Here is a 22,071-nt window from a genome sequence, read left to right on the forward strand (position 1 = left end):
CCCAGAACTCACACAGCCAGCCCCAAACCCTCACCCAGAACTCACACAGCCAGCCCCAAATCCTCACCTAGAACTCACACAGCGAGCCCCAAACACTCACCCAGAACTCACACAGCCAGCCCCAAACACTCACCCAGAACTCACACACCCAGCCCCAGCACTCACCCAGAACTCACACTGCCAGCCCCAAACACTCACCCAGAACTCACACAGCCAGCTCCAAACCCTCACCCAGAACTCACACAGCCAGCGTCAAACACTCACCCAGAACTCACACAGTCAGCCCCAAACACTCACCCAGAAATCACACAGCCAGCCCCAAACTCTCACCTAGAACTCACACAGCCAGCCCCAAACACTCATCCAGAACTCACACAGCCAGCCCCAAACACTCACCCAGAACTCACACAGCCAGCCCCAAGCACTCACCCAGAACTCACACAGGCACCCCCAAACACTCACCCAGAACTCACACAGCCAGCCCCATACCCTCACCCAGAACTCACACAGCAAGCCCCAAACCCTCACCCAGAACTCACACAGCCAGCCCCAAACACTCACCCAGGACTCACACAGCCAGCCCAAAACCCTAACCCAGCATTCACACAGCCAGTCCCAAACACTCACCCAGAACTCACACAGCCAGCCCCAAACTCTCACCCAGAACTCACACAGCCAGCTCCAAACCCTCACCCAGCACTCACACAGCCAGCCCCAAACAGTCACCCAGAACTCACACAGCCAGCCCCAAACCCTCTCCCAGAACTCACACAGTCGCAGAACAAAAGCTGTTTAGGCATGCGGTGGCTTGGCATGCGGGCAACATGGCCCAGCCAACGCAGCCTTACTTGCCGGAGGAGCTCGCCGATGGGACTTTGTCCAGATCTTTCGAGGATTTGTGAGCTCCTCACACAATCCAGCCTGGTTAAACCCAAGATTGATCGTAGGCAGGCCAGTCTAAATGTTTTTAACCGGCGAAGATGTTCCATTAGGGGGTCCACGTTTCCCAAGCGTAGAGAAGGGAGGGAATGACTGTGGCCTAGAAGACCCGAAGCTTTGTGCGGAGCGACAGACCAGGTAGCTTCCACACAGCGTTACGCAACCGATGAAAAGATATTGCCGCTCGACTGATTCAGAGTGAGACCTCTACTGTTAAACCGGAGCTGGTCATGAGCACATTGCCTAGGTATGGGAAACTCTCCACTCTCTCCACAACTGCCCCATCACCGATTAGGAGTTGTGGGGGTGGAGTACCTGATGGTACAAAATACCCAGGCAGGGGCTTCGTTTTGGTAGGGCTGATGGTAAGGCCCTAGCTCTTAGTGGCACACTCCAGTTTCAGCAGCTGCGTCTCCAACTCCTCCTCTGAATGAGCAGCTATTACCAAATCATCGGCATACATAACGTGGTTGAGCAATAGGGAGCCATCCCTTGACCGCACCCGGGCATCGATCAGCCTCCCATTGTATCTGTACCAGATGGAAATTCCTCCAGTACAGCTACTGAAGGCTTCACGAACTACGTGGTCGAAATAGATGTTAAATAATGTTGGAGCCAGATGATATCGCTGTCGCACCCCAAGGTAAACAGGGAATGGCTCCGATTCCCGGCACGTAGTTTTATCCGGGCCCGCTCACCATCATGAAGGTCCTTAATGATCATGAGCAGCGGGTCAGGGACTCCGAAAGCACGAAGAACAACCCAGAGCCCAGGTATACTGATGGTATCATAGGCCTTGACCAGGTCAATAAAGCAGAGATGTAGGTCTTGTTGGAATTCCCTACAACTCTCCTGTAGTAAATGGACAGAAAATACGGCATCTGTGCAGGACCGCCCTTTCCTGACACCGCATTGGGGCTCCGTAAGCCTCTCCTCAGCGTGTGTAGCAAGGCGATGTTGAATAATCTTTGCCAGGACTTTTCAAGGCACACTGAGGAGTGAGATGCCCCTGTAGTTGTTACAGTCTGTGCGGTCCCCCTTCTTAAAGAGGGGGACCACCAGGGCATCCTTCCAGTCCTGCGGAACCCGTCCAGTGGTCCAGACTGTTGATATGATGTCCTATAGGGCAGTCTGTGCACAAACGCCACCCTCCCTCATGATTTCGCTTGGGAGATCGTCTCTAACCGGTGCCTTTCCTGGTCTCAGACTCCGGATCGCCTTCAGTACTTCCTCAACAGATGGCACCTCAGCCAGCCACTCACAGGGGGTGACTTCTTCCTCCAATATTTGAGGCACCGCAGCCTCAGCAGGGTCATCCTCACTTTGTGCCACGATGTTTTCCTGGCTGAGGGATTTCCCCCATCCTCTGGACTTCACAGATACGCGCAGAAGAATCTGCAAACCTGTTCCTTGCGGGGGGGTCGGAGATTGGATCACCGTTCTTTCCCCTAATGATGGTAAATAGGTGTGGCGCTGCAGTGTAACTACACCACCACCCACTCACTCACTCACCAGTGTGATGTGAACCACTGCGTCATAGAGCAGCCAGGCCACGACCCATCGCTCTGTGGGCAGCAGCTGCAGGCGGCCTCCCACCACCCGCGACAGAGCGAGGGCCGCGGCGGCCTGGAAGGCGCAGAGGGCGAGCGACAGGCACGCCGCTCGGCTCGGCCACGCGGGGTCATCGGCACCACCCCCAGCATCAGAGACAGCAGCAGCAGGAGCAGCAGGAGCAGGAGACGGCATCTCCATCACTGTCGCGCGCACGTGGGTGGGTAGGGGGTGGGTTGTAGGTGGGTAGGGAGTGGTTGTGGGTAGGGGGTGGGTAGTGGGTTGGTAGGGGGTGGGTAGTGGGTGGGTAGGGGGTGGGTTGTAGGTGGGTAGGGGGTGGCTAGTGAGTGGGTAGTGGGTGGGTAGGGGTGGGTAGTTGGTGGGTAGGGGTGGGTAGTGGGTGGGTAGGGGGTGGGTTGTAGGTGAATAGGGAGTGGTTGGGGGTTGGCAGTGGGTGGGTAGTGGGTGGGTAGGGGTGGGATAGTGGGTGGGTAGTGGGTGGGCAGGGGTGGGTTGTGGGTGGGAGAATCGCCGCTTTGCCCTGGGGATGGGTTTATTCATCATTTGAGGGGTGAATCTAAAATTGCCACACATTGTGAAAGGCCAGTATATGTTCATGGGGGGTTTGTGTCACATCAACAGAACGTGGCCATTTCGTTACTAGTACAGCACTAACCGGTTTCTCTGTGTTGGAGAGTTAAACCCACTACAACATTTACAATTCGTTACTAGTACAGCACTAACCTGTTGCTGTGTGTTGGAGAGTTAAACCCACTACAACATAGGTGCTACTCGCTAATAGCACTTGCCCCAACAGTCTGTTAAGGCTATACGGAGGATCTTTGTCTTTGGCTTGAACTTTTTTTCGCACCGTACGTAGTCAACCGTGCCATGTGTGTGGAGGTACAAATTGCGTATCTCTCATCATCACCACGGTGGCTATGAGATGTTGACTACCTCGCCAGGTGTGCAGGAGGTCGTGGGTTCGATCCCGACCCTGCCTGCTGCTGTTGTATATTCCGAGTCTGCGTCTCTCTCCACGTGGTGGATTTTTGTCCGGGTCCATTTAAAATGTCAGTGCGTTTAAATTATTTCGATGCTGCTATGCATTTCTGTGGGTCTCTGCGGGTCTATACGAGTCTCTGGGTCTCTGTGGGTTTGTAGGTCTCTGTGGGTCGAAGGGTTTCTGTGAGTCTATGGGTCTCTGTGGGTCTCTGCGGGTCTATATGAGTATGGGTCTATGGGTCTCTATGGGTCTATGGGGTCTATGGGTCTCTATGAGTATGGGTCTACGGGTCTCTATGGGTCTATGGGGTCTCTGTGTGTCTCTATGGGTCTCTATGGGGTTATGTGGGTCTCTATGGGTAATCTGTGGGTCTCTATGGGTATATTGGTCTCTGTGGGTCTCTGTGGGTCTCTATGGGTCTCTGTGGGTCTCTATGGGTCTCTGTGGGTCTCTGCGGGTCTATATGGGTCTCTATGGGTATCTGTGGGTCTATGTGGGTCTATGGGTCTCGAAGATTCCGTAGAAAAACGCGTTTAGAGTATTTGGCTGCTATACATTTCCACAGACACGACGACGATGATAATTAAAATGTATATTTTTTTGTTACACAGCGTATGGGGCCGTCCATAAATGACGTCACGCGATTTTGGACGATTTTTGACCCCCCCCCCCCTCGTCACACGGCGTCACAAATAGTCAGACCCCCCCCTCAAACATGACGTCACGCAAATATATATATAAAATATGCTTCAAATCGGTTTAAACTATTGTCATTGTGGTGCGTATTTAATGTGGCGCTGCACTCTGATGTTGTAGGAGAAAACATTTATAAAAAAAAAAGTCTATTTCATTAAGCAGAACGGGTTGTATATAATTATTGAAAGTTGCCCATTTTGATGTGACGTCACATTTCTCAAACACCCCCCTCCCTCATATTCTTAGCTCTTTCGGTAAAGTCACGTTGAAGGGAAACAATAAATAATAAAATATATATAAAACAATAAAAATTCTCACGACGTTTCGACCATAACACAAACGGTCGTCATCAGGTGTGTCAGGTTGCATTAATTTATTTATATGTAAACGGTGTATTTATTTATTTACTTAAAAGCGTCAGCGCCACGCGCAGCGATTTGGCAGTTTATTTAGAAGGACTAGTCCATCTATGTTCTGAAAAGAGGAGGGGGGAGACGAAAAATTATTGTATGCTGTCTGAAAGCCACTGTAAGCGTGAACAATCAATTAAGACCTGAAATGGTTTATCAAATCCTTCCAATGATTGCTAAGCCAGAATCCATCTTCTCGGTTGAAATTGTCTCTGTGCTTGTATATGTGGATAGCCTCATGAACGAATCTCTTATGGTAGCCAGATGGCTTACAAAGAACCTCTGTCTTGGAAAAGTCAATGTCATGTGAGCCTACTGAATTATAACAATGATCTACCACGGCTGAGGTGTTGGTCCTACTGTGTTTAAGGTCTGCTTTGTGTTCACGAATGCGGTCCGAGACATGGCGTTTGGTTTCTCCAATGTAACTACTACCACAGAGGCAACTTAGTTTGTAGACACCAGGGTACTGTTGGTTTGTGTGACGAGGCTGATTCAACCGCATTAATGGATCAATCTAAACAGTTTTCATTGAAAACTTCTGCTGCCAGGCCACCAAGATTATACGGCTTACCAAAAAAAACATAAAGTAGATACACCCCTTCGTCCCATCGTCTCTACTATCAACTCCCCCACCTACAAACTAGCTCGTTTTTTGTCTGAAATCCTGCGTCCTTTCACTGGAAAAACCACCTCTGCGGTACAAAATTCTACTCACCTGGAATCGACAATCAAGGGTATTTCCCTTTCCCCAGACGACCTGCTTGTCAGTTTTGATGTAGTTTCCTTATTCACCAAGGTTCCTGTACCTGACACCATCGCGAATGATTGAAGACTTGGTTCATCAAGGACTAAACACTTAGGTACCCCCCCTGGTGAGACACTGTTTAACCAATACATACTTCACTTGGAATGGAACTTTCTACAAACAAAGTGAGGGCACCCCAATGGGCTCCCCCCTATCTCCGGTTATAGCTAACATTTTCATGGAGAAATTTGAGACTGACGCCATCCAGACTGCCACTCTGTGCCTTACCTTATGGAAGAGGTAAGTGGATGACACTTTTGTCATCTGGCCACATGGCCGGCCAGCTCTAGACCAATTCTTCGACCACATCAATTCCATACACCCAGCCATCAGATTTACCATGGAAGTCGAAAAGATGGCAAGCTACCTTTTTTGGATGTCCTAATAAAAAAGAGACCTGATGGTTCAATGAGCCACTCTGTCTACAGGAAAGCTACCCATACGGATGCTTATCTGAAACCGGATTCCCACCACCATCCATCACAGAAGAATTCTCTCATCAAGACTCTGTACCTTAGAGCCCAATGCATATCCGACCAGGAACACATAGGCAGTGAACTCAAGCAGGTACACCAAGCTCTTAAAGCTAATGGTTACTCCGACTATACAATTCGCAAAGCTATCACTCAAACCATGAAGAAGTCTATGGGCAGTGCTGAGTCTATGGTGCAGTATTAAGTCGAAGGGGCAGTGTTCAGTCTATGGGCAGTGTTGAGTCTATGGGCAGTGCTGAGTCTATGGGCAGTGTTGAGTCTATGAGCAGTGTTGAGTCTATGGGCAGTGCTGAGTCTATGGGGCAGTGTTGAGTCTATGGGCAGTGCTGAGTCTATGGGCAGTGCTGAGTCTATGGGCAGTGCTGAGTTTATGGGCAGTGTTAGTCTATAGGCAGTGCTGAGTCTATGGGCAGTGTTGAGTCTATGGGCAGTGCTGAGTCTATGGGCAGTGCTGAGTCTATGGGCAATGTTAGTCTATGGGCAGTGCTGAGTCTATGGGCAGTGTTGAGTCTATGGGCAGTGCTGAGTCTATGGGCAGTGTTGAGTCTATGGGCAGTGCTGAGTCTATGGGCAGTGCTGAGTCTATGGGCAGTGTTGAGTCTATGGGCAGGGTTGAGTCTATGGGCAGTGTTGAGTCTATGGGCAGTGCTGAGTCTATGGGCAGTGTTGAGTCTATGGGCAGTGTTGAGTCTATGGGCAGTGCTGAGTCTATGGGCAGTGTTGAGTCTATGGGCAGTGCTGAGTCTATGGGCAGTGCTGAGTCTATGGGCAGTGTTGAGTCTATGGGCAGTGCTGAGTCTATGGGCAGTGCTGAGTCTATGGGCAGTGTTGAGTCTATGGGCAGGGTTGAGTCTATGGGCAGTGCTGAGTCTATGGCAGTGTTGAGTCTATGGGCAGTGCTGAGTCTATGGGCAGTGTTCGCCGAGCCGTTGAAACGGAAACGGCCAGTGCGCACGCGCGCGTTGGCGTGGCGGTCACGTGGTGCGTTGGTTACGTAACGCTCTTCGTGACGCGGCGTAGGACTGCACGTCACTAGCTACGTCATTATGAGACGAACTCTGACAAGGACGCACGCTTTTTCACACGCTCTAAAAAAAATCTAAATACACTCTCTCACTCTCTCTCTCACACACACACTCTCACACACTCTCTCACACTCTCACACACTTACTCTCTCTCACACACACACTCTCTCACACACACTCTCTCACTCTCTCACACACACACACTCTCTCTCACACAACAACAACAACAACCGCCATTCGCCACTAAGTGGCGGTGACGTCACCACGACGCTTGTGCCAGGCTATGTGCACCCTGAGGCCACGTGAAGTGTCGAACGCCCGCTGGCAGGAGGTCACGGGGCAGACCCAGGTGCCACGGGTCGACTGACTGAGATGACTGGCTGATGCACCACCTGTGCCCCCTACTGTGCCAACCTGCTGTGCTTTAGCCACCCGGCGCTCCGCTCGCTGTTGTGAGCGTCGCTTCTCCGCCCTCCGTTGTTGTTGGAGGGCGACTGCCTCCAACTGCCCAGTAGCATCCTTCACGAGCCTCCTCCACAGAGGCCGATCTTGACACCGCTGGTACCAGTCATCGGCAAGTCCACTCAGCTCCACGTCCTCCTGTACCACATCACTCCATCTCTTCTCTAGCCCGTGCCGCGCCCGCTTAGCCCCCTCAATCCGGCCAAACAAAAGCTGTTTCGGCATGCGGTGGCTGGGCATGCGGGCTACATGACCCAGCCATCGCAGCCTTGCCTGCCGGAGGAGCTCACCGATGGGACCCTGCCCAGATCTTTCAAGGATTTGTGAGCTCCTCACACAATCCAGTCTGGTTAAACCCAGGATGGATCGTAGGCAGGCCAGCCTAAATGTTTCTAACCGGCGAAGATGTTCCATTAGGGGGGTCCACGTTTCGCAAGCGTAGAGAAGGGAGGGAATGACCGTGGCCGAGAAGACCTGAAGCTTAGTGCGGAGCGACAGACCAGGTAGCTTCCACACAGCGTTACGCAACCGATGAAAAGATATTGCCGCTCGACTGATTCGGAGTGAGACCTCTGCTGTTAAACTGGAGCCAGTCATAAGCACACTGCCCAGGTATGGGAAACTCTCCACTCTCTCCACAACTGCCCCATCACCGATTGGGAGTTGTGGGGGTGGAGTGTCCGATGGTACAAAATACCCAGGCAGGTGCTTAGTTTTGGTGGGGCTGATGGTAAGGCCCCACCTCTTAGTGGCACGCTCCAGTCTCAGCAGCAGCGTCTCCAACTCCTCCTCTGACTGAGCAGCTATTACCAAGTCATCAGCATACATAACGTGGTTGAGCAATAGGGAGCCATCCCTTGACCGCACCCGGGCATCGATTAGCCTCCCATTATATCTGTACCGTATGGAGATTCCCCCGGTACAGCTATTGAAGGCTTCACGAACTACGTGGTCAAAATAGATGTTAAATAATGTTGGAGCCAGAGGACATCCCTGTCGCACCCCAAGGTGTACAGGGAATGGCTCTGACTCCCGGCCACGTAGTTTTACCCGGGCCCGCTCACCATCATGAAGGTCCTTAATGATCGTGAGCAGACGGTCAGGTACTCCAAAAGCACGAAGAATGACCCAGAGCCCAGGCCTACTGATGGTATCATAGGCCTTGACCAGGTCAATAAAGCAGAGATGTAGGTCTTGTTGGAATTCCCTACACCTCTGCTGTAGCAGACGGACAGAAAATATGGCATCTGTGCAGGACCGCCCTTTCCTGAAACCGCATTGGGGCTCCGCAAGCCTCTCCTCAGCGTGCCTGGCAAGGCGATGCTGAATAATCCTTGCCAGGACCTTTCCCGGCACACTGAGGAGTGAGATGCCCCTGTAGGTGTTACAGTCTGTGCGGTCCCCCTTCTTAAAAAGGGGGACCACCAGGGCATCCTTCCAATCCTGCGGAACCCGTCCAGTGGTCCAGACTGTTGTTATGATGTCATATAGGGCAGTCTGTGCACAAACGCCACCCTCCCTCAGCATTTCGCTTGGGAGATCATCTCTGCCCGCTGCCTTTCCTGGTCTCAGACTCCGGATCGCCTTCAATACTTCCTCAGCAGATGGCACCTCAGGCACCTCAGCCAGCCAGTCACACACACACTCTCACACACACACACTCTCACATACACTCTCACACACACACACACTCTCACACACACTCACACTCTCACACACACACTCACACACACACACTCTCTCAGAGTCTCACACACACTCTCACACACACACTCTCACACACACACTCACACACACACTCTCTTTCACACTCTCACACACACACACTCTTTCACACACACTCACACACACACTCTCTCACACACACTCACACACACACACACACTCTCTCAGAGTCTCACACACACTCTCACACACACACTCTCACACACACACACTCACACTCTCTTTCACACTCTCACACACACACACTCTCTCACACACACTCACACACACACACTCTCTCACACACACTCACACACACACTCTCTCAGAGTCTCACACACACTCTCACACTCCCTCTCACTCTCTCACACACACACTCTCACATACACACACGCTCCCACACTCTCTCACACACATACACTCTCTCACACACTCACTCTCACACACACACCCTCTCACACACTCACTCTCACATACACACACTCTCACACACACTCTCTCACACACTCACACACACACACACTCTCACACACACACACTCTCTCACACACTCACTCTCACACACACACACTCTCACACACTCTCTCACACACACACACTCTCACACACACACACGCTCCCATACTCTCTCACACACACACGCTCCCACACTCTCCCACACTACCTCGCGAACACTGACACGCTATCTCGCAACGCTCACCCACACGGCTCATTCCCTTCATTGACGCCGAGTGGAGGGATAAGGAGGGTGAGGTTGCTTCAGAGGGAGAAGATCCGCCATACTATCTCAGCGCACGTGGCTCGTCTGCCTGCTGCTGCTGCTGCTTCTGCTGCTGCTGAGCCCAGGCATGGAGGTGGACCCTCCGTTGGCCTCGCTCCCCGTTACAATGCCACCGCCGCTCGTAGCGTCGGGCGTTTGGAGGCCGCATTCTCTGCTCACGGCGATTTGGCGCTGGTAAGTAAACCTGAAACGACTTGGGGCCGTCCATAAATGACGTCACGCGCCTAGGTGGGGGTGGAGGTTGGGTCAGACATTTGTGACGATGTGTGACGAGGAGGGGTGGGAGGGTTTGAGAAATATGACGTCGCATCAAAATGCGCAACTTTAAATAAATATAGACAACACGTTCTGCTTATATTCTTGGTTCTTTCGGTAAAGTCACCACGTAGAACGGAAACAATAAAATAATAAAAATATAAAACAATAAAATTATCACGACGTTTCGACTGCAATACGAGCAATCATCATCAGGTGTGAAAACCACAGCAGGAAATCATTGAAAAAAAGTGGCGTTTAATTTTAACGTTAGCACCACGGAGAGCGATTTGGCAGTTATTCATATGGACGAGTTGTGTTAAGGGGTCGTCCATAAATGATTGTTCACGCTTACGGTAGCTTTCAGACCGCATCCATTATTTTCGTCTCCCCCCCTCCTCTTTTCCGAACATAGATGGACTCATATTCTTAGCTCTTTCGGTAAAGTCACGTTGAAGGGAAACAATAAAATAATAATATATATAAAACAATACAAATTCTCACGACGTGTGTTATGGTCGAAACGTCGTGAGAATTTTTGTTGTTTTATATATATTTTATTATTTTATTGTTTCCTTTCCACGTGGTGGTGACTTTACCGAAAGAACCAAAAATATGAATCCCTGCAGTCACGAAAGCTTTAAATCAAAACGTTCTACTTAATTAAATAGATTTTGTTTTTTAAATAAATGTTTTCTCCTACAACATCAAAGTGCAGCGCCACATTAAATACGCAACTACAATGACGATAGTTTAAAGCGATTTGAAGCATGTTTTATTTAAAAAATGGAAATATTTTTTGTGGGGGGGGGGGGGGGGCAGAGCTTTATGACGTCTTATTTGAGGGGGGGGGGTCTGACTTTTTCTGACGCCGTGTGACGTCACGCGACCAAAATCGCGTGACGTCATTTATGCACGGCCCCTTTTAACGTTTTTTTGTTATATATTCATCTAAAATGTTTTAGCCGGGTAAGGCGCGCTTCCGTGGCCGTCTGGAACGCTGTCTTCCTTCCGTTATTAGGAAGCCGCTGGGAACTTTGATGCCACTTTGAAATCATCACCGAGATCGACAAACTCATTTCTTCGAAAGTGCTTCTTGTTGTTGTTGTCGTGACTGCAGGAATTCAAATTGTTTGGGTCTTTCGGTAAAGTCACCTTGATAGGTTCAAAATTAGTAAAAATAAACAAAAAACACAACACACAGCAAACCGGTTAGTGCTGTACTAGTAACGAATTGTAAATGTTGTAGTGGGTTTAACTCTCCAACACACATCAACCGGTTAGCGCTGTACTAGTAACGAATTGTGAATGTTGTAGTGGGTTTAACTCTCCAACACACAGCAACCGGTTAGTGCTGTACTAGTAACGAATTGTAAATGTTGTAGTGGGATTAACTCTCCAACACACAGCAACCGGTTAGTGCTGTACGAGTAACGAATTGTAAATGTAGTAGTGGGTTTAACTCTCCAACACACAGCAACCGGTTAGTGCTGTACTAGTAACGAATTGCAAATGTAGTAGTGGGTTTAACTCTCCAACACACAGCAACCGGTTAGTGCTGTACTAGTAACGAATTGTAAAAGTAGTAGTGGATTTAAAACTCCAACACACAGCAACCGGTTAGTGCTGTACTAGTAACGAATTGTAAATGTAGTAGTGGGTTTAACTCTCCAACACACAGCAACCGGTTAGTGCTGTACTAGTAACGAATTGTAAATGTTGTAGTGGGATTAACTCTCCAACACACAGCAACCGGTTAGTGCTGTACTAGTAACGAATTGTAAAAGTAGTAGTGGATTTAAAACTCCAACACACAGCAACCGGTTAGTGCTGTACTAGTAACGAATTGTAAATGTAGTAGTGGGTTTAACTCTCCAACACACAGCAACCGGTTAGTGCTGTACTAGTAACGAATTGTGAATGTTGTAGTGGGTTTAACTCTCCAACACACAGCAACCGGTTAGTGCTGTAAAAGTAAGGAATTGTAAATGTCGTAGTGGGTTTAGCTCTCCAACACACAGCAACCGGTTAGTGCTGTACTAGTAACGAATTGTAAATGTCACAGTGGGTTTAACTCTCCAACACACAGCAACCGGTTAGTGCTGTACTAGTAACGAATTGTAAATGTCGTAGTGGGTTTAACTATCCAACACACAGCAACCGGTTAGTGCTGTACTAGTAACGATTTGTAAATGTCACAGTGGGTTTAACTCTCCAACACACAGCAACCGGTTAGTGCTGTACTAGTAACGAATTGTAAATGTTGCAGTGGGTTTAACTCTCCAACACACAGCAACCGGTTAGTGCTGTACTAGTAACGAATTGTAAATGTTGCAGTGGGTTTAACTCTCCAACACACAGCAACCGATTAGTGCTGTACTAGTAACGAATTGTAAATGTTGCAGTGGGTTTAACTCTCCAACACACAGCAACCGGTTAGTGCTGTACTAGTAACGAATTGTAAATGTAGTAGTGGGTTTAACTCTCCAATACACAGCGACCGGTTAGTGCGGTACTAGTAACGAATTGATAATGTTGTAGTGGGTTTAACTCTCAAACACACAGCAACGGGTTAGTGCTGTACTAGTAATGAATAGTAAATGTCGTAGTAGGTTTAGCTTTCCAACACACAACAACTGGTTAGTGCTGTTCTAGTAACGAATTGTAAATGTAGTAGTTGGATTGACTCTCCAACACACAGCAACCGGTCAGTGCTGTACTAGTAACGAATTGATAATGTTGTAGTGGGTTTAACTCTCAAACACACAGCAACCGGTTAGTGCTGTACTAGTAACGAATTGTAAATGTAGTAGTGGGTTTAACTCTCCAGGACACAGCAACCGGTTAGTGCGGTACTAGTAACGAATTGATAATGTTGTAGTGGGTTTAACTCTCAAACACACAGCAACGGGTTAGTGCTGTACTAGTAATGAATAGTAAATGTCGTAGTAGGTTTAACTTTCCAACACACAACAACCGGTTAGTGCTGTACTAGTAACGAATTGTAAATGTAGTAGTTGGTTTGACTCTCCAACACACAGCAACCGGTTAGTGCGGTACTAGTAACGAATTGATAATGTTGTAGTGAGTTTAACTCTCCAACACACAGCAACCGGTTAGTGCTGTACTAGTAACGAATTGTAAATGTTGTAGTGGGTTTAACTCTCAAACACACAGCAACGGGTTAGTGCTGTACTAGTAATGAATAGTAAATGTCGTAGTAGGTTTAACTTTCCAACACACAACAACCGGTTAGTGCTGTTCTAGTAACGAATTGTAAATGTAGTAGTTGGTTTTACTCTCCAACACACAGCAACCGGTTAGTGCTGTACTAGTAACGAATTGTAAATGTTGCAGTGGGTTTAACTCTCCAACACACAGCAACCGGTTAGTACTGTATTAGTAACGAATTGTAAATGTTGTAGTGGGTTTAACTCTCCAACACACAGTAACTGGTTAGTGCTGTACTAGTAACGAATTGTAAATGCTATAGTGGATTTAACTCTGCAACATACAGCAACCGGTTAGTGCTGTACTAGTAACGAATTGGCCACGTTCTGTTTACGTAACGCAAACCCCTTAAATAATTGGCCATGTCGGGTGGTGGCGGCTTTAACGACACAGTAATTCATATTAACGCGATCTAACCCCAAACAAACCTTAATTATTGATATATTATAATCATATATATTTTAATCATATATATTATAATCATATATATTATAATCATTGCGTCGGTCACCCCGACACCACTCCCCCCACCTCTCCCCCCACCCCTCCCCCCACGTCTCCCCCCCACCCTTCCCCCCACGTCTCCCCCCCCCCTCTGTGTTTCAGGGGTAGCTCCACGGCGTGGCTGTCATGGCTCAGCGTGACAATTCAGGTGAGACTCCCGTCCCGTGTCTCTCTGTCTCTGTGTCTCTGTGTCTCTCTGTGTCTGTCTCTGTCCCGTCCCGTGTCTCTCTGTCTCTGTCTCTGTGTCTGTCTCTGTCTGTGTGTCTCTCTGTGTCTCTCTGTGTCTGTCTCTGTGTCTGTCTCTGTGTCTCTCTGTCTGTCTCTGTGTCTCTCTGTCTCTGTGTCTCTGTGTCTGTCTTTGTCCCGTCCCGTGTCTCTCTGTCTCTGTGTCTCTCTGTGTCTGTCTCTGTCCCGTCCCGTGTCTCTCTGTCTCTGTGTCTCTCTGTGTCTGTCTCTGTGTCTTTCTGTGTCTCTCTGTCTCTGTGTCTGTCTCTGTCTCTGTGTCTCTCTGTGTCTGTCTCTGTGTCTGTCTCTGTGTCTCTCTGTGTCTCTCTGTCTGTCTCTGTGTCTCTCTGTCTCTGTGTCTCTCTGTCTCTGTCTGTGTCTCTCTGTGTCTGTCTCTGTCCCGTCCCGTGTCTCTCTGTCTGTCTCTGTCCCGTCCCGTGTCTCTCTGTGTCTCTCTGTGTCTCTCTGTGTCTGTCTCTGTGTCTGTCTCTGTGTCTCGCTGTGTCTCTCTGTGTCTGTCTCTGTGTCTGTCTCTGTCCCAGGCCGTGTCTCTGTCTGTCTCTGTGTATCTCTGTGTCTCTGTGTTTCTGTCTCTGTGTCTGTCTCTGTGTCTCTCTGTGTCTGTCTCTGTGTCTCTCTGTGTCTGTTTCTGTGTCTCTCTGTGTCTGTGTCTCTCTGTGTCTGTCTCTGTGTCTGTCTCTGTGTCTCTCTGTGTCTCTCTGTGTCTGTCTCTGTGTCTCTCTGTGTCTCTCTGTGTCTGTCTCTGTGTCTGTCTCTGTCCCAGGCCGTGTCTCTGTCTGTCTCTGTGTATCTCTGTGTCTGTCTCTGTGTCTCTCTGTCTGTCTCTGTGTCTCTCTGTATGTCTCTGTGTCTGTCTCTGTCCCATGCCGTGTCTCTCTCTGTCTGTCTCTGTGTCTCTCTGTTTGTCTCTGTGTCTCTCTGTCTGTCCCATGCCGTGTCTCTCTGTGTATGTCTCTGTTCCATGTCGTGTCTCTCTGTGTCTGTCTCTGTGTCTCTCTGTGTCTGTCTCTGTGTCTCTCGGTGTCTGTCTCTGTGTTTCTGTCTCTGTCCCATGCCGTGTCTCTCTGTGTCTGTCTCTGTGTCTCTGTGTCTCTCTGTCTGTCCCAGGCCGTGTCTCTCTGTGTATGTCTCTGTCCCATGCCGTGTCTCTCTGTGTATGTCTCTGTCCCATGTCGTGTCTCTCTGTGTCTGTCTCTGTGTCTCTTTGAATCTGTCTCTGTGTCTCGCTGTGTCTGTCTCTGTATCTCTCTGTGTCTGTCTCTGTGTTTCTGTCTCTGTCCCATGCCGTGTCTCTCTGTGTCTGTCTCTGTTTGTCTTTGTGTCTCTCTGTCTGTCCCAGGCCGTGTCTCTCTGTGTCTCTCTGTTTGTCTCTGTGTCTCTCTGTGTCTGTCTCTGTGTCTCTCTGTTTGTCTCTGTTTCTGTCTCTGTCCCAAGCCGTGTCTCTCTGTGTCTGTCTCTGTCCCATGCCGTGTCTCTCTGTGTCTCTCTGTATGTCTCTGTGTCTCTCTGTCTGTCCCGTCCCGTGTCTCTCTGTGTCTGTCTCTGTGTCTCTCTGTTTGTCTCTGTGTCTGTCTGTCTGTCCCAGGCCGTGTCTCTCTGTGTCTGTCTCTGTCCCATGCCGTGTCTCTGTTTCTCTCTGTATGTCTCTGTATCTCTCTGTGTCTGTCTCTGTGTCTGTCTCTGTGTCTCTCTGTGTTTATGTATCTGTCCCGTCCCGTGTCTCTCTGTGTCTGTCTCTGTCCCATGTCGTGTCTCTCTGTGTCTGTCTCTATCCCGTCCCGTGTCTCTCTGTGTCTGTCTCTGTGTCTCTCTGTGTCTGTCTCTGTCCCGTCCCGTTTCTCTCTGTGTTTCTGTATCTGTCCCATGTCGTGTCTTTCTGTGTCTGTCTCTGTCCCGTCCCGTGTCTCTCTGTGTCTGTCTCTGTCCCATGCCGTGTCTCTCTGTGTCTGTTTCTGTATCTCTCTGTGTCTGTCTTTGTGTCTCTCTGTCTGTCCCAGGCCGTGTCTCTCTGTCTGTCTCTGTCCCATGCCGTCTCTCTCTGTGTCTGTCTCTGTATCTCTCTGTGTCTGTCTCTGTGTCTCTCTGTCTGTCTTTGTCCCATGCCGTGTCTCTCTGTGTCTGTCTCTGTTCCATGCCGTGTCTCTCTGTGTCTGTCTCTATGTCTCTCTGTTTGTCTTTGTGTCTGTATATCTGTCCCAGGTCGTGTCTCTCTGTGTCTGTCTCTGTCCCATGGCGTATCTCTCTGTGTCTGTTTCTGTCCCATGTCGTGTCTCTCTGTGTCTGTATCTGTGTCTCTCTGTGTCTGTCTCTGTGTCTCTCTGTGTCTGTCTCTGTGTCTCTCTGTCTGTCCCAAGCCGTGTATCTCTGTCCCATGCCGCGTCTCTGTGTCTCTCTGTCTGTCCCAGGCCGTGTCTCTGTGTGTCTCTGTCTGTCCCATTACGTGTCTCTCTGTCTGTCCCAAGCCGTGTCTCTGTGTCTCTCTTTTTGTTTCTGTGTCTCTCTGTTTGTTCTAGGCCGTGTCTCTCTGTCCAATGCCGTGTCTCTGTGTCTCTCTGTATGTCTCTGTGTCTCTCTGTTTGTCTTTGTGTCTCTCTTTCTCTGTCCCAGGCCGCATCTCTCTGTCCCATGCCGTGTCTCTGTGTCTCTCTGTCTCTGTGTCTCTCTGTCTGTCCCAGGCCGTATCTCTCTGTCCCATGCCATGTCTCTGTGTCTCTCTGTCTCTCTGTGTCTCTCTGTCTGTCCCATGTCGTGTCTCTGTGTCTCTCTGTATGTCTCTCTGTGTCTCTCTGTCTGTCCCATGGCGTGTCTCTGTTTCTCTCTGTCTGTCCCAGGCCCTGACGTAGTGTAGTAGTGTATAATGTAGTGTAGTAGTATATAATGTAGTGTAGTAGTATATAATGTAGTGTAGTATATAATGAAGTGTAGTAGTGTATAATGTAGTGTAGTAGTATATAATGTAGTGTAGTAGTATATAATGTAGTGTAGTAGTGTATAGTGTAGTAGTATATAATGTAGTGTAGTAGTATATAATGTAGTGTAGTAGTGTATAATGTAGTGTAGTATATAGTAGTATATAATGTGTTTAGTAGTTTATAATGTAGTATAGTATACAGTAGTGTATAATGTGTATAGTAGTGTATAATGTAGTGTAGTATATAGTAGTGTATAATGTGCATGGTAGTGTATAATGTAGTGTAGTATATAGTAGTATATAGTAGTGTATTACGTTTATAGTAGTGTATAATGTAGTGTAGTAGAGTATAATGTAGTGTAGTAGTGTGTAATGTAGTGTAGTATATAGTAGTGGAGTAGTGTATAATGTAGTGTAGTAGTATATAATGTGGTGTAGTAGTGTATAGTGTAGTAGTATATAATGTAGTGTAGTAGTGTATAATGTAGTTTAGTATATAGTAGTGTATAATGTAGTGTAGTAGTGTATAGTGTAGTAGTATATAATGTAGTGTAGTAGTATATAATGTAGTGTAGCAGTGTATAATGTAGTGTAGTAGTATTTAATGTGGTGTAGTAGTACATAATGCAGTGTAGTAGTATATAATATAGTAGTATATAATGTAGTGTAGTAGTGTATAGTGTAGTAGTATATAATGTAGTGTAGTAGTACATAATGTAGTGTAGTAGTATATAATGTAGTAGTATATGATGTAGTGTAGTAGTTTATAATGTAGTGTAGTGGTGTATAATGTAGTGTAGCAGTATATAATGTATTGTAGTAGTATAAAGTAGTGTAGTAGTATATAGTAGTGTAGCAGTATATAGTAGTGTAGCAGTATATAATGTAGTGTAGTAGTATAGAATGTAGTGTAGTAGTAGTATAGAATGTAGTGTAGTAGTAGTATAGAATGTAGTGTAGTAGTATATAGTGTAGTAGTATATATTGTAGTGTAGTAGTATATAATGTAGTGTAGTAGTATATAGTAGTGTAGCAGTATATAATGTAGTGTAGTAGTATAGAATGTAGTGTAGTAGTATATAATGTAGTGTAGTAGTTTATAGTGTAGTGTAGTAGTATATAATGTAGTGTAGTAGTATATAATGTAGTGTAGTAGTATATAATGTAGTGTAGTATATAGTAGTGTAGTAGTATATAATGTAGTGTAGTAGTATATAATGTAGTGTAGTAGTAGTATATAATGTAGTGTAGTAGTATATAGTGTAGTATATATTGTAGTGTAGTAGTATATAATGTAGTGTAGTAGTATATAGTAGTGTAGCAGTATATAATGTATTGTAGTATATTGTAGTGTAGTAGTATATAGTAGTGTAGTAGTATATAGTAGTGTAGTAGTATATAATGTAGGGTAGTAGTGTATAATGTAGTGTAGTATATGGTAGTGTATAATGTAGTGTAGTAGTGTATAATGTTGCGTAGTATATTGTAGTGTATAATGTAGTGTAGTAGTATATAATGTACTGTCGTAGTGTATAATGTAGTGTAGCATATAGTAGTGTATAATGTAGTGTAGTACAGTACATGCCGTAGAACACGTTTGGAATCGACCTTCGTCTTTGTCTTTGCCTCCGCGTTCTGCCCCAGGACTTCCACCTGTGGCTGACCGTGTCTCAGTGCGCATCCTGCACCAGGTCATGCAACGGCATCGTCTTTGTGACGTCACTCGCCGGGATTTCCCTTGGATTGGTGGGTAATGCACGCGAACAGCAAACTCGCCCGCCCGCTCACCACTTGTACACTCGCTCACCACTCGCTCACTCGGCCGCTTGCCCACTCACCCATTCGCTCAATCGCTCACCAATCGCACACTCGCTCACCACTCGCTCACCACTCGCTCACCACTTGATCACTCACCCACTCTCCCACTCGCTCATTCACTCACCGCTCACTCAGCACTCGCTCACTCACTCAGCCACTCACTTCCTCACTCACCACACAAACTCACCCCCACTGTGTGTCTCTGTGTGTGTCCGTGTGTGTGTCTGTGTGTGTCTGTGTGTCTCTGTGTGTGTCTGTGTGTGTGTCTGTGTGTGTTTGTGTGTGTGTGTGTCTGTGTGTGTGTGTGTCTGTGTGTGTGTGAGTTCCTGTCTGCCTGTAGCTCGCCTGCTGCCTCTACTTCCTCCAGAGACGGACGGTACCAGATCCCATGGTGCTCATGCAGGGTAAGCAACGTTTTGGTCTCGCGGCCTACGGAAGGAACGCCTTCACGGGCTCCATAGATCTCCATGGATCTCCATGGGTCTCTGTTTTTCCGTGTCTCTATGGGTCTCTGTGTGTCTCTATGGATCTGTGTTTATCTATGGGTCTCTGTGTATCTCTATGGGTCTGTGTGTGTCTCTATGGGTCTCTGTATGTCTCTGTTTTTCTGTGTGTCAATGGGACTCTGTGGGTCTCTGTGTGTCTCTATGGATCTGTGTGTATCTATAGGTCTCTGTGTGTCTCTATGGGTCTCTGTATGTCTCTGTTTTTCTGTGTCTCTATGGGTCTCTGTGGGTCTCTGTGTGTCTCTATGGATCTGTGTGTATCTATGGGTCTGTATATCTCTATGGGTCTCTGTATGTCTCTATGGGTCTCTGTATGTCTCTGTTTTTCTGTGTGTCTCTAGGGGTCTCTGTGTATCTCTATGGATCTGTGTGTATCTATGGGTCTCTGTGTGTCTCAATGGGTCTCTGTGTGTCTCTATGGATATGTGTGTATCTCTGGGTCTCTGTGTATCTCTATGGGTCTCTGTGTGTCTCTGTGGGTCTCTGTGTGTCTCTATGGATCTGTGTGTATCTATGGGTCCCTGTGTATCTCTATGGGTCTCTGTGTGTCTCTATAGGTCTCTCTATGTCTCTGTTTTTCTGTGTCACTATGGGTCTCTGTGGGTCTCTGTGGGTCTCTGTGTGTCTCTATGGATCTGTGTGTATCTATGGATCTCTGTGTGTCTCTATGGGTCTCTGTGTGTCTCTATGGGTCTCTGTATGTCTCTGTTTTTCTGTCTCTATGGGTCTCTGTGGGTCTCTGTGGGTCTCTGTGTGTCTTTATGGATCTGTGTGTATCTATAGGTCTCTGTGTATCTCTATGGGTCTCTGTGTGTCCCTGTGGGTCTCTGTATGTCTCTGTTTTTCTGTATCTCTATGAGTCTCTGTGGGTCTCTGTGTGTCTCTGTGTGTCTCTATGGATATGTGTGAATCTATGGGTCTCTGTATGTCTCTATGGGTCTCTGTGTGTCTCTATGGGTCTCTGAGGGTCTCTATGGGTCTCTGTATGTCTCTGTTTTTCTGTGTTTCTATGGATCTCTGTGGGTCTCTATGGGTCTCTGTGTGTCTCTATGGATCTGTGTGTATCTATGGGTCTCTGTGTATCTCTCTGGGTCTCTGTGTGTCTCTATGGGTCTCTGTGGGTCTCTGTTTTTCTGTGTCTCTATGGGTCTCTGTGGGTCTCTGTGTGTCTCTGTGTGTCTCTATGGATCTGTGTGTATCTATGGGTCTCTGTGTATCTCTATGGGTCTCTGTGTGTCTCTATGGGTCTCTGTGTGTCTCTATGGGTTTCTATGGATCTGTGTGTATCTATGGGTCTCTGTATATCTCTATGGGTCTCTGTATGTCTCTATAGGTCTCTGTATGTCTCTGTTTTTCTGTTTGTCTCTAGGGGTCTCTGTGTATCTCTATGGATCTGTGTGTATCTATGGATCTCTGTGTGTCTCAATGGGTCTCTGTGTGTCTCTATGGATCTGTGTGTATCTCTGGGTCTCTGTGTATCTCTATGGGTCTCTGTGTGTCTCTATGAGTCTCTGTATGTCTCTGTTTTTCTGTGTGTCTCTATGGGTCTCTGTGTGTCTCTGTGGGTGTCTGTGTGTCTCTATGGATCTGTGTGTATCTATGTGTCTCTGTGTGTTTCTATGGGTCTCTGTGTGTCTCTATGGATCTATGTGTATCTATGGGTCCCTGTGTATCTCTATGGGTCTCTGTGTCTCTATAGGTCTCTCTATGTCTCTGTTTTTCTGTGTCACTATGGGTCTCTGTGGGTCTCTGTGGGTCTCTGTGTGTCTCTATGGATCTGTGTGTATCTATGGATCTCTGTGTGTCTCTATGGGTCTCTGTCTGTCTCTATGGGTCTCTGTATGTCTCTGTTTTTCTGTCTCTGTGGGTCTCTGTGGGTCTCTGTGGGTCTCTGTGTGTCTCTATGGATCTGTGTGTATCTATGGGTCTCTGAGTATCTCTATGGGTCTCTGTGTGTCTCTATGGGTCTCTGTATGTCTCTGTTTTTCTGTATCTCTATGGGTCTCTGTGGGTCTCTGTGTGTCTCTGTGTGTCTCTATGGATCTGTGTGAATCTATGGGTCTCTGTATGTCTCTATGGGTCTCTGTGTGTCTCTATGGGTCTCTGTGGGTCTCTATGGGTCTCTGTATGTCTCTGTTTTTCTGTGTCTCTATGGGTCTCTGTGGGTCTCTATGGGTCTCTGTGTGTCTCTATGTATCTGTGTGTATCTATGGGTCTCTGTGTATCTCTCTGGGTCTATGTGTGTCTCTATGGGTCTCTGTGGGTCTCTGTTTTTCTGTGTCTCTATTGGTCTCTGTGGGTCTCTGTGTGTCTCTGTGTGTCTCTATGGATCTGTGTGTATCTATGGGTCTCTGTGTATCTCTATGGGTCTCTGTGTGTCTCTATGGGTCTCTGTGTGTCTCTATGGGTTTCTATGGATCTGTGTGTATCTATGGGTCTCTGTATATCTCTATGGGTCTCTGTATGTCTCTATAGGTCTCTGTATGTCTCTGTTTTTCTGTTTGTCTCTAGGGGTCTCTGTGTATCTCTATGGATCTGTGTGTATCTATGGATCTCTGTGTGTCTCAATGGGTCTCTGTGTGTCTCTATGGATCTGTGTGTATCTCTGGGTCTCTGTGTATCTCTATGGGTCTCTGTGTGTCTCTATGAGTCTCTGTATGTCTCTGTTTTTCTGTGTGTCTCTATGGGTCTCTGTGTGTCTCTGTGGGTGTCTGTGTGTCTCTA

Source organism: Petromyzon marinus, chromosome 24 (genome assembly GCF_048934315.1).
Source record: "Petromyzon marinus isolate PM22_M1 ecotype Great Lakes invasive population chromosome 24, UKy_Petmar_22M1.pri1.0, whole genome shotgun sequence".
Classification (NCBI taxonomy): Eukaryota; Metazoa; Chordata; class Hyperoartia; order Petromyzontiformes; family Petromyzontidae; genus Petromyzon; species Petromyzon marinus.